A 12,629-nucleotide genomic window follows, 5' to 3' on the forward strand; every position below is an offset into this window, starting at 1 on the left:
GCCTGTGGTGTGCTAAACACTGGGAAAAATGCATGAATGAGAATTGGACATGGTCTCTGACCCTCAGAGGTTCAGAATTTAATAATAGGGCAGGCAAGAGGTTTGGTGACAGAAGCAGGGTGGATTATTGCATTGAACCCAGGCCTGGGAGTTTAAAGGATCTGAGTTCTGATACCGACTCTGCAACATGTCTGCTCTGTGACCTTGGACAAGTCACTTCACTTCTCTGGGCCTCAGTTGCCTTATTTGTAAAATGGAGATTAAGACTATTGCTCCATGTGGGACAGTGATTGCATCCAACCTGATTAGATTTTATCTACCGCAGCGTTTTGTATAGTGCCTGGGACATGGGAATCGTGTAAACAAAGAATTTTTTTAAAAAGTGGGTCAGATTTGTCTGTAGATCTTACAATGCTAGATGCTCATGACAGAAGGGACTCTGAAGTAAGGGCCAACATCCTGTGCTAGAGTGCTATTTCTTTCCCCAGAAATCCAGGCTAAATGTGTTCCAGGCTGGGACTACAATCCAATTCCCCAGACAAGTTCAACTGTGAAAGAGCTGCAGCATGCTTGGGTGATCTACCGTCGGTTTATTTTTGAAAGGGAAATGTTGAGGCTGACTGCTGGGAATTGCCTACCCCTAAATACAACAACTGCTTGACACCCAGGAAAAATTGCAGTTGTTCTCCTCTCTCTTCTCAGAGAATTTGATCGTGCTAGACCATGTGAAGTTCTTTTGTGGAACAGCCTCTTTTTGCAGGGCCTTATAAATCACCGAGAATGTGCAAAGCAGGATGTGAGGGGTGTTTTTAAGAGAGAAGTTCTTCGATGAAAGCGCTGGCAGCATCTAGTCTCTAGACAGAAGTGGGCCTATCATTAGCACAAATAAAATACAAATGTGAAAAAAATCATTCCAATCTGAATTTTGAAAGTCATATTGTCTTGCCTTCTATCTACCTGATAGACTGAATGAAAATCCAGCCCATTATGTACCGTGACATAATTAAATTATTTCTTGCCAAAGTTGGCAGCCAAAGAGTTACCCTTCCCCACTCCCTACTTAATAAGCTGCAGAGAAATTGTGAGGTCAACTGTCACGCATCTTCTTTCCTTTGCGGAATGAGGTTGTTTTGGGGGGGAAATTGCCCTCAACTTTTAACCATGTCAAAACCCTGTTTTTAGGGGAAAAAAAATAGATGCTTTCCAAAGGGTTTAATGAGAAGCCTACCGAAGCAGAAGGCTGTTCCCCATAGGCCGTTGCCATGGCTGCACATTACAACAATATCTTTTACGGAACCGAGCACTGCTAATTTTAGCAGCGCATTAGCTAGTAAGCCGGGAAGAATCAGATGAAAGACTGTTTTCTACCTGAGCCAGGCTCAGCCCCCTGAGAACTGTTAGCCAGAAAAGGCAGCTACTAAAGAAAACGTGTGTACAACTCCAAGTGTCTGGCAGATGTTAATGGATTGTTCCTTCCAAATATCCAGGTGAGAGAGATAAGGAGTCTGATTATTTGGCTCTTGAGAGAAATGAAGCCCAGAAGCATAGTCACCCAAGGGTCATAATCGCGGAGCTGGGGGTGAGCCAGGAGTTGGTATACAGACCCTTGATTCCCATCGATGTTGGTTCCCAATGATAACCTTCATTCCCCTCTCTTCTCTGTCACCTGTACACTTCGATCTGTACCCTTTAAGCATGTGATAGTCAACAATCCTCAGTGCCACAGCCCTTAGTGTACTACCCAGCACTTAGAACAGTGCTTTGCACATAGTAAGCACTTGATAAATGCCATTATTATTATTATTATTATCTCTGTAATTTCTTTAAATGTCAGTGTACCCTTCTAGACTATAAGCTCCTTGTGGGCAGGGAACGTGTCTACTTCTTCTGTTGTGTTGTAATAATGGTGGTATTTATTAAGCGCTTACTGTGTGCCAAGCACTGTACTAAGTACTGGAGTACATACAAGGTAGTCATTCATTCATTCATTCAATTGCATTTATTGAGCGCTTACTGTGTGTAGCTCTTGGGAGATACAGTATAACTATAAATGGACACGTGTCCTGCCCACAGTGAACTCACAGTCTAGGGGAGAGCCAGACATCAATATAAATAAATAAATTACAGATATGCACGTAAATGCTGTGGAGCTGGGAGGAGACACAGTACCTTCCACATGGGACTCACAGTCTAAATAAGAGAGAGAACAGGTATTGAATCTTCATTTTACAGATGAGACACAGAGAAGTCAAGTGACTTGCCCAAGGTCACACAGCAGACAAGTGTGGAGTTGGGATTAGAACCCAAGACCTCAGACTCCCAAGCCTGGGCTCTTTCCACTACGCCATTCTGCTTCTCATGCCAAGTCACCTAGTCCAGTGCCCTGCACATGGTAAGCTCTCCATAGATACCATTGATTGATTGATTGATTGATAGAATAACTGTGGTATTTGATAAGCACTCACTACATGATGAGCACTGTACTGAATGCTGAACTAGATACAAGACAATCAGGTCGGATGCAGTTACTCTCCCATATGGGGCTCACAGTCTAAGTAGGATGGAGGGTGGGAGATATTGAATCCCCATCTTATAGATGAGAAAATCGAGGCACAGGAAAGTCGAATAATCTGCCCAAAGTGGCACGGCAAGGAGCTGCATTACCTCCCAAGACAGAGCTTGATTTTTGAAAGGCATTTTGTGGTGCTTTTGGAAACTGCCTCAGTGAGATGACTTGAAATAGAAATCTGAAAAAAGGAGAGCATCTGGGAGCAGTGTTCTTTAACGCAATGGTCTTAAATTCCTGCAGGACATTCAAACTCGAGACCAGCATAGATCTAGGCTGTCCATTTAAAAACACAGGGTCCATGTACAAAAAAAAACCCTTAGTAAACAATTCTGTGATTAAGATGAATGGAACTGAATCCAGCATTTTTGTAGCAGCTGCGGGGATCATGAGCTCTGATTAATCCAGACCAAGAAAGATGCTCAAAAGATCTGGAGTAGAAAAGTAACTGCAGTCTTTACTCTTGGGCAGACTCAGAGGACAGTGGGAACTTGGAAAGGAACAGGGAGCTGGATGAGCCAGATTCTATCACTAAAAGGACCCCGAAATCCTTGTCACTGAAAGTCAAGGTAAGTCTCCTAAAGGTGAACTGAGGGTGACCACTGTCATAATAATTATGGTATTTATTAAGCACTTACTATGTGCCAGACACTGTAAAAATAATAATAATAATTATGGTACTTGTTAAGCATTTACTATGTGCCAAGCACTGTTCTAAGCACTGGAGTAGATACAAGTCAATCAGGTTGGACACAGCCTCTGTCCCACATGGGGCTCACAGTCTTAATCCCCATTTTATGAATGAGATAACTGGGGCCCAGAGAAGTTACTTGCCCAAGGTCACACAGCAGTCACGTGGCGGAGCCAGGATTAGAACCCATGTCCTTCTGACTCCCAGAGACCATGCTATATCCACTAAGCCACATTGCTTTTTACTCTCTTCCTGGATGTTTCCAGGCTCTGTCTTCAGAAGGCCCTCAGCAAATACTTTTGATATTGATACAGATATTTGACTGTTCATAGGAATTAGAAAATAGATATGCACCTGCTGTTTTCCGTGTCAGTGGTTTCATGGCATTAATGGAGCTGTTTACAAACTTTCCGGCTGCAGCAACTAGTGGATTTTCCCCTTCCGTTATGGAGGAAACGATTGCAAACATCCCATTATTTAAAAGCAAGCGTAAGGCGTAGCCATCAATTATAAGTGATGGAGGCAGCATCCGCCCTTCTGAAAATAATTATTGCAAAACTTTAGTGAAATACAACCTAAAGTACATTTTAATTGGCATCTAATGTTTTCTTTTGGAAGGTGGCATCTGGTGACCAATCTGGCTTCATTTCTCACATCAAAATTCCCTTTGTAGTTTAGTACTTCCAAGCTGCTTCTCGTAATCACTGTGTGCAGAAGTCAGCAAGGTTTGCAACCTCTGTGGCTTCTATTCCTGTCCAAGATGAGACTGACTTCATTTTCATTGAGGCGCCTGAATTGTTGGCCAAGACCACATCCGATGAAAATTACTGTAAAAGTTGCTGAATATTTATACCTTAAAGCAACCTGTCATTTCAAGAGGAAAAAAAAATATTAGACAGAATCAGAGGTAACAATAAGCCATGTACATTCCTCGGGATACTCCAGGTCTGTTATAGTGTACTCTCCCAAATGCTTAGTACAGTCCTCCGCACAGAGCTCTAAATAAATATGATTTATTAATAATAATAATAATGATGATAATGGTACTTGTTAAGCACTTATGTTAAGCACTTACTATGTGCCAAGTACTGTTCTAAGCGTTGGGATAGATACAAGTTAACTAGGTTGGACACAGTCCCCGCCCCACATGGGGCTGTCATTCTTAATCCCCATTTTACAGATGAGATAACTGAGGCCCAGAGAAGTTAAGGAACTTGCCCAAGATCACACAGCAGACAAGTGGTGGAGTGGGGATTAGAACCCATGCCTTCTGACCCAGCTGATTAGCTTGTACCTAGCCCAGTGTTTAGGACAGTACTTCACACATATTAAGCCATTAACAAATGCCATTAAAAAATTAGAATCTAGACCCCTCCCCTTTGCTACGCAAAACTAAGGTCCTCCCATACAGATTCTCTTTGCATTGCATCTTCTCAAAACATGTTCTGAATGAAACAAAGGGGACATCTGCACCAGATAGAAACAGAAAGTGTGTCGATGCCACTGCAATTTTTCTTTATTTAGCAATGGTTTTCATGCCTCATCCAATCAAGTACTTCACTCCCTCCCTCAGGAGACTTTTCCATCACTTTACAGTTCTTCCTGGAAGGGAGCTTTTCTTGATATTCAGTGCACATTTTTCCTTTCTTTATGTCATCCCATTATTCTTATTCTCATATTTCTCTGCCGGGCTAACTAAATCACTATATCCACCTCTTTGAAGATATCACTGCCAAGTCAAATCTCACGGGAATGGCCTGAATGGAGTAATTTCAGCCTAGCCAGGCCTGGGACCTGTAAGAAATTGGACAGGGCTGAAAGGAAAACAGGTTACGGTCAAGGAAGAATTTTAATAAAATTGAAAATGGGACCGGTAACAAAGAGGGCCAGCCTCTTTAGCCTGTCACTGGTAACTGCATCTTCACTTTCACACTGAGAAGAATGTTCAGGCTAGAGGACCCTTTGAAACCTTTAATTCACTGTGTTTAGGAAATAAGGTCTTCTGACCCTTTTGCATTAGAGCTGACAGGAAACCTCATATAAGCAGGCATTTCTAAATCTAATGTCATCGAACTTGTCCAGAGGTGTGCCAGAGTCATGACCATAATGAGCAGTTTGCTCCAATCCATAATACAAAAGGGGGTTCAGTTCAGTTTAGTAGTGTCCTGAGGAGAAAATTGCTTTAATCTCTTTATTTGATGTCCTTCACATTAATTCTGAAGGTCAATCATCACATAATATGCACGCTTGAATTAGAAACAATGTTCTTGACCAAATGGAACAATTAAACCGAAAGCGGTGATTACTTGTTTAAGCGGGTTCATTTGTTCAGCAACAATAGAAAGTAGTATTTTTGGTAGTCAAAGGCCACCGATATACGAGAGAAGCATATAATTTGACCTAGAAAAACGGAGTTCAGATTTAAAAAATCTGTTTGCAAGTCTCATTTGTACCCTATTAAATCTCTAGCCAGCTTGCTTAACACAGGAAAAAAAATGGAAAAACTTATCTTTCTTTTGTCATTTCACTAAAACGGGAAAGTGATAATTTGATCCTTGCTTTGTTCTGTTTCCCCGTAGCTTCTATGTTCTGCTTCAGACATTTCTGTTTCCAAAAGAATATATTTTTAAACCCGCAAACAGTGCCCTGTCAGACAGGATGTTTTTGAAATATCTCTGAACTAGAATTGGGAAGCAGCTCCAGATATAAAGGATTGAAATTCAGGCAGAGATCTTTCAGAAATCATCAGATCCCTGGATATAATGCCCCAGGTTTTCCAGAGAAGTACACCAGCAATGATTAAATGAATGGTCCATTGCAAGTCACCAAGAATGAACATAAGGTTAGCAAAAAGAAAGAAAGAAATAGAGGAAAAACTCCCTCGCAACAGGATGTGAAAAGATTAAGAACTAATTGATTCTCTGGTCTAGTCAACAAGCCTTCCCTGGCAAAACAGTTGTCAGTTGGAATATCAAAACAAATGGTGGAGTGATTTTTTCTCCTTGATCTTCACATCCCTTTTCTCTCTTCAGACCTGACCAAGCCAAGCTTCTGCCCATGCCCATCTGCACCCTTCCCGCCGGGGACCAGTATTCAGATGCTGACAGCCAAATAACTCACCTAAAGACCTCTACTTTCATCAGCAAAAGTAATATGAGAGTTCATCTGGACACCTGAATCCATAATTCAAGTTCTCAGGTAAGTCCTTCTGTATCATAATCCCGGCTCTGCCAGTTGCCTGTTGTGTGACTTTGGGCAAGTCACTTAACTTTTCTTGACTTCGGTTTCCTCAACTGAAAAATGTTCTCCCTCCTGTTTAGACTGTGAGCCCCAGGTGGGACAGTGACTGTGTCTGACATGATTAACATGGATCTCCCTCAGTATTAAGAGTGCTTAGAACAGGGCTTTACACATAGTAATAATAATAATACTAAAATACTAATCTTAATAGTAATGATAATAATCACCATCCCATCCCATCCCTCAAAATCATTGATTCAGTACATAATATTTTGGGTTTTGACAAAGTCTCAGGTTTCTAGGAAGATAACCTGAGATGAACATCAACAGACAGATAGACAGACAATGATAAGCAGCATGGCCTAGTGGAAACAACGTGGGCCTGAGAGTCGGAGGCCCTGAGTTCTAATCCTGGCTCGACCAATGGCCTGCTGTGGGACCTTGGGCAAGTAATTTAACTTCTCTGTGCCTCAGTTTCCTCAGCTGTAAAATGAAGATTCAATTTCTGTTCTCCCTCATACTTAGATTGTGAACCCCATGTGGGGCAGGTACTGTATCCAACCTGATTAACTCATATCTACCCCAGTGCTTAGAACAGTGCTTGACACATTGTAAGTGCTCAACAAGTATAATAATAATAATAAACAATGAGATAAATAAGTCAGGTGATACATTCTATGGAGAACAAGATAATTTAGTGAGGTGGCATTTGAAGAGGGAGTTATTGGTAAGATGGAGAGGGCATGGGGAAAATCACTCCCTCTCTTCCATTTAGTTGAGCAACAATGACCCCAGAGGTCAAAATTGGGATATCTGATTAACCATAATGTAGCTTTCAGGTTAGAGGAGAATTTAGAATGTAAGCTGAATGTGGGCAGGGAACATGTCTACTACCTTTATTGCACTGTATTCTCTCAGGTACTTAGTACAGTGCTCTGCCCCGCACAATAACTACTCAAAAAATACCACTGATTGATTTCAACAAAATCTTCTCATCCACCTTGTTTTACCTATCCTGAGTATTGGACTTCTTACCCCCTCTCTTTGTGCTGACTGTTAAGCTCCCTTGCTTCTTACCACCCTCCTCAATAATGGAGGTTTTCTCTTTGGGCATCTATACAGATAACAAAAGCTGTCCTATTGTTCACCATGTTTTGGAAGCTATGAGAAAAAGACTACTATTAATCATGTGCTTCTTTTCCATAACTAAACCTTTTCTCTCTTTTTTTAAAAAACAGAAAATTCATTTCCCAATTACTCTGAAGCAAGCGAATCTAATCAGGTCCCACCTCATGCTGACATTTCCTATGAGGGAAAAATTGCTGACTGTGTTAGCCTTCTACTTCCCCTTCAATTTGCTTCCCCTGACTTCACTAACTTAGTCAATCGGTGGTTTTACTAAGTGCTTACTGTGTGCAGAGCACTGTACTAAGCATTTTAGGAGAGAACAGTGCAATAGAGTTGGTTCCTGTCCACAATAAAGATACAGTCTCACTCCATCACACCTTTTTGGTCCTTCTGCTGTTTCCTCCTTTCCTTATTTTCTCCCCTCTCCTCCTTTAGTCTCTCTCTCTCTCTCTCTCTCTCTCTCTCTCTCTCTCTCTCTCTCTCTCTCTCTCTCTCTCTCTCACTCTCTCTCTCTCTCTCTCTCTCTCTCTCTCTCTCTCTCTCATGGTACTTGTTAAGTGCTTACCTTGTGCCAGCCACTATTCTTAACACTGGAGTAATTACAAGCTAATCAGGTTGGGCACAGTCCATGTCCCATTTGGGGCTCGCAGATTTAATCCCCATTGTGCAGATGAAGTAACTTAGACACAGTGAAGTTAAGTTACTTGCCCAAGGTCACGCAGCAGACAAGACGAGGAGCCAGGATTAGAATCCAGGTCCTTCTGACTCCCAAACCCGTGCTCTATCCACTAGGACATGCTGCTTCTCTTCTCTTCTCACTAGTATTTCTCCCCCTGAACCACATCCCAGGATTATTCTTTTTCTCCTATTGATCTGGCAAGAATGTAAATGAACAGTGTCTTTCTAGAAGTAAATGCTGTTGTCCTTTGTCGAAGACGATACCATTTATTTCAAATGGAAATGGCTAACGAGGGAGCCAAAATCCCCGCCATATTGGACTGTCCCTTGCTGAGTTATGTTGTAATGCCCATGGTATTGTACTCTTGTTTTTTTCTTTTACCTCCTTGTCTCTTGTTTCTTAAAGGAGCTTTTGCTCAAAGAGAGCCACTCAGAAAGCAGTGTGGCTTAGTGGCTAGAGCATGGGTCTGGGAGTAAGAAGGACCTGGTTTCCAATCCCAGCTCTGCCACTTATCTGCTCTGTGACCTTGGGCAAGTCACTTCACTTCTCTGGGCCTCAGTTACCTCATCTGTAAAATGGAGATTAAGAGTGTGAGCCCCATGTGGTACAGGGACTCTGTCCAATGTGTTTAACTTGTATCTGCCCCAGTGCTTAGAACAGTGCTTGGCATATTCATTCATTCATTCAATCATATTTATTAAGCACTTACTGTGTGCAGAGCACTGTACTAAGCACTTGGGAAAGTACAATACAACAACAATAGTTAGTAAGTGGGAAGCAGCGTGGCTCATTGGTAAGAGCCTGGGCTTTGGAGTCAGAGGTCACGGGTTCAAATCTTGACTCTGCCAACTGTCAGCTGTGTGATTTTGGGCAAGTCACTTCACTTCTCTGGGCCTCAGTTCCCTCATCTGTAAAATGGGGATGAAGACTGTGAGCCCCCCCATGGGACAATCTTATCACCTTGTAACCTCCCCAGCACTTAGAACAGTGCTTTGCACATAGTAAGCGCTTAATAAATGCCATCATCATCATCATCATCATCAATCGTATTTATTGAGCGCTTACTATGTACAGAGCACTGTACTAAGCACTTGGGAAGTACAAATTGGCAACATATAGAGACAGTCCCTACCCAACAGTGGGCTCACAGTCTAAAAGACCATAATTATTATTGAGTAGTTGCCATGCTCATCTATTCTTCATTCATTCATTCAGTTGCATTTATTGTTTACTCTGTGCCAGCACTGTACTAAGCGCTTGGGAGAGTACGAAATAACAATAAACAGGCACATTCCTATCCTCAGCAGTTGACCCTCAGTTTTCAGCTGGGGTGCAACATTGACTAAGAATCTGTTCTAGAAATTCATGTGAAAATAATGTCCATTGATCTAAAGCATTTTATGGAATTCGTAAAATCACTGGACTGAATTACCATTCTTGGTAATGAAGATTGAGGGCATTTTAAGTGAACAAGAAACATTTTACAGTATGTCATTAAAAAGAAAAGAAACACTTTAGCTATTTCCCCTCATTTTAGTCAATCTTCTAGTTCACTGCTAAGAAACATATTGCCTCTGTGAGTCTTGGTTTAATAGAATATGTAGCAGCTATCCATTTACTTCCCCTAATGTGCAATCATCTTTATGTCATCATCTTTCCTGAAAAGAAACATGACTTTACTATGGAAAGATTTTAATTGGGAAACTGAAGTAGTTTTTTGACCCCAAGTTCAAGCGACCTAGAGATTTTAGTATCTCCGTTTTAAACTCCCATTTTCTTCAGTACATTGCTTGTCCTAAAGCCTTCCCAGCCTCATCTTTTAATGAGCTAGCAAGAGCAACAAAGATCAGATGGCATTAAAGCTTTAAGATCATGCATTGACAATTCATCCTAGTACCCAGGCTGCTTTCCTCCAGAATGATTTTTAAATCCCATCCAGAAGCTTGTCATAATGGCTTTCCAATCAAACATCTGCAAATTTGTTTAGGAGAGAATTCATCTTTCTACAACAAGAGCTAAACTGTTTTAGCACAATCCCTGTTCCCAGTTTACTTACACTTCTTTTTTTTCTTCTTCTGATTCATCCAGTTGGGCAGAGAGAAGATTTGTGCAGATGCGTATTCAAATTCTCTGAATGCTATGAGCATTTATTGAGCTCCCCAGAGAGCGTGTGATGCTGTCCTAGAAGTGTGAGGGAGAAGATTGCAGTCAAGATCAAATAAGGTAAGTGGCGAGCCAAAACACACAGCATACAGTTAAGCGGATATGAGAGACAGATGAACTCACGTCTCTTCCAGGAAGCCTTCCCTGTGTAAATCCTCATTTCCCCTACCCCCTCTCCCTCTGCATTACCTCTGCACTTGGATTTTTAACCAATAAGTCCTTCACTCCACCCTCAACCCTACAGCGCCTCGAAAATAATCACAATTTATGTTAATGTCTGTCTGCCCCTCTAAATTGTGAATTCCTTGTGTGCAGGGAATATGTATACCAACTCTGCTGTACTGTACTCTCCCAAGCACTTAGAACAAGTGCTCTGCACACAGTAAGTGCTCAGTAAATTCATTTATTGGCTGAACTGTGGACAGATCTATATGCTCAGAGGCTTCATATTTCTGGGGGGGTCCATTACTTGTTGAGTTGCTTTGGTTAGTGTTTCAAGAGAACTCTCTGTTCATTGCTGATGCAGTCTAATCTTGAAATCCCATGCTGCACACATTCTAAAAGGCTAATGCGGTAAATCAAATTAATCAATAATACTTTTTTTAAGACCTGCTTTGTGCAGAGCACTATACTAAGTGCCCGGAAGAGGACAATAGAGGTGGAAGATGCAATCCTTTACAGTTTCACAGGGGCGGCAGAAACAGAATAATTTAAAGGTAGAACTTAAATAGTAATTCATAGGAGAAGTGCTTAAATAGTAGACATGTAAATCAATATGTACAAAAGTGCAATGGGAAGTTATGGGTGCAGAAGTGCTGAGATAGTGCCAGGGTGTGGTGAGGGCAATTGAGAGGCTATAACCTAGGACAAAGGAAAATTAATCAAGGAGAATCACCTAGAGGAGTTGGGCTTTCACCCAGTAGATATGTACATCGCCATGCATTGCTTGACTGCTTTTCTTCTAATTACCTTTAACCCACCCCAAATCTTAATACAGTGCTTGGCAGAGAGTAAAGCCTTCAATGAATACCATAATTTTTCAGTTGTCTATAAACCATCTGAAAGCCAGGCTAACTGCATCCAAAGGCAAAACCCTCAGGCATCCTTAAGAAATCCTACTCAGGTTTAAGCATACTCCCCGTTTACTTATACTTCTTGGGCAGAAAGAGGATTTATCCAGATGATAGTTCATATCCCCTGAATTCTGAAAGTGGTATTCTCATTAAAATGGGAAAGAACAAATCCCTAGGACCTTGGTTGTTTAGGGCATTACAGATATGTTAAGAAAACAAATAGTGTTAAGCTTTGTTCATTTCTGCTTTTAAATAGTACAAGAAATGAAAGGAGGTGGTTGTTTGTACAAATGGCATAGTTTCTAATTAATAGCTGTGTTGCATGCTGTACTTCCCAAGCATTTAGTACAGTGCTCTGCACACATTAAGCACTCAGTAAATACGATTGAATGAATGAATGAATGAATGCTGTTTTTCATTTGCCTGGCTGGGGAATAATCAGGTACTTGCGATTTCAATCTGTGTCAAATCAGTGAAACAGAATAAAAAGGGAGAAAATTATTTTCTACCTCAAAACAATCAGAAAAATTAGCTGACTGTTTTTAAGCTCAGAAATATTTTACTGCTTCCAAATGGTAAACATTCAAAAGAAACGTCTCTTTTTTTGTCTGTAAATTTTCTGTCTTCTGCTTAGTGTGCAGGAAGGTTACTAAGGCATCCGACCTCTAAAGGAAAAAATATGTTACTCGCTATTAATGATCATACCATTCCCTACGTGTTTCTTGCTAAATTGTCTTGAATACTCTACTTACTCTGCGCCGCCTTAATTGATTACCTTAAAATAGTACACCCACAGGCCGATCTGCAATGTATCCATAAGTTGTTTGCTGTTTTATTTATCAAATTATAAAAATATTTAGCATTTCAAATTAACACATAAACACCATCTGTGCAAAATAGTTGTATTCATTCACCAAGCAGAAAACTCCAGTACCAAATCCACAGTTGTGTTGGTGGCTTTCAAACTGTTTGATAGAGCATTCCGTGGTTCTAAAAGGTTCAGCATAGCGAGGCTCTCGTTGTCAAAGGGCTACACCTGAATGCAGAATCCCGTCAATCGATGGTTTTTATTAAGGGCTTACTGTGTGC

At 41.1% G+C, this 12,629-nt stretch overlaps 1 long non-coding RNA gene across 1 annotated transcript; it reads left to right on the forward strand.

Moving 5' to 3' along the window:
- Nucleotides 1–3,089: 3,089 nt before the first annotated feature.
- Nucleotides 3,090–10,418, forward strand: LOC119941179. The gene is made up of 3 exons (XR_005455186.1): nucleotides 3,090–3,135; nucleotides 6,290–6,455; nucleotides 10,393–10,418. It is a non-coding gene; the product is annotated as an uncharacterized LOC119941179 (long non-coding RNA).
- Nucleotides 10,419–12,629: the final 2,211 nt, after the last annotated feature.

Source organism: Tachyglossus aculeatus, chromosome 20 (genome assembly GCF_015852505.1).
Source record: "Tachyglossus aculeatus isolate mTacAcu1 chromosome 20, mTacAcu1.pri, whole genome shotgun sequence".
Taxonomy (NCBI): domain Eukaryota; kingdom Metazoa; phylum Chordata; class Mammalia; order Monotremata; family Tachyglossidae; genus Tachyglossus; species Tachyglossus aculeatus.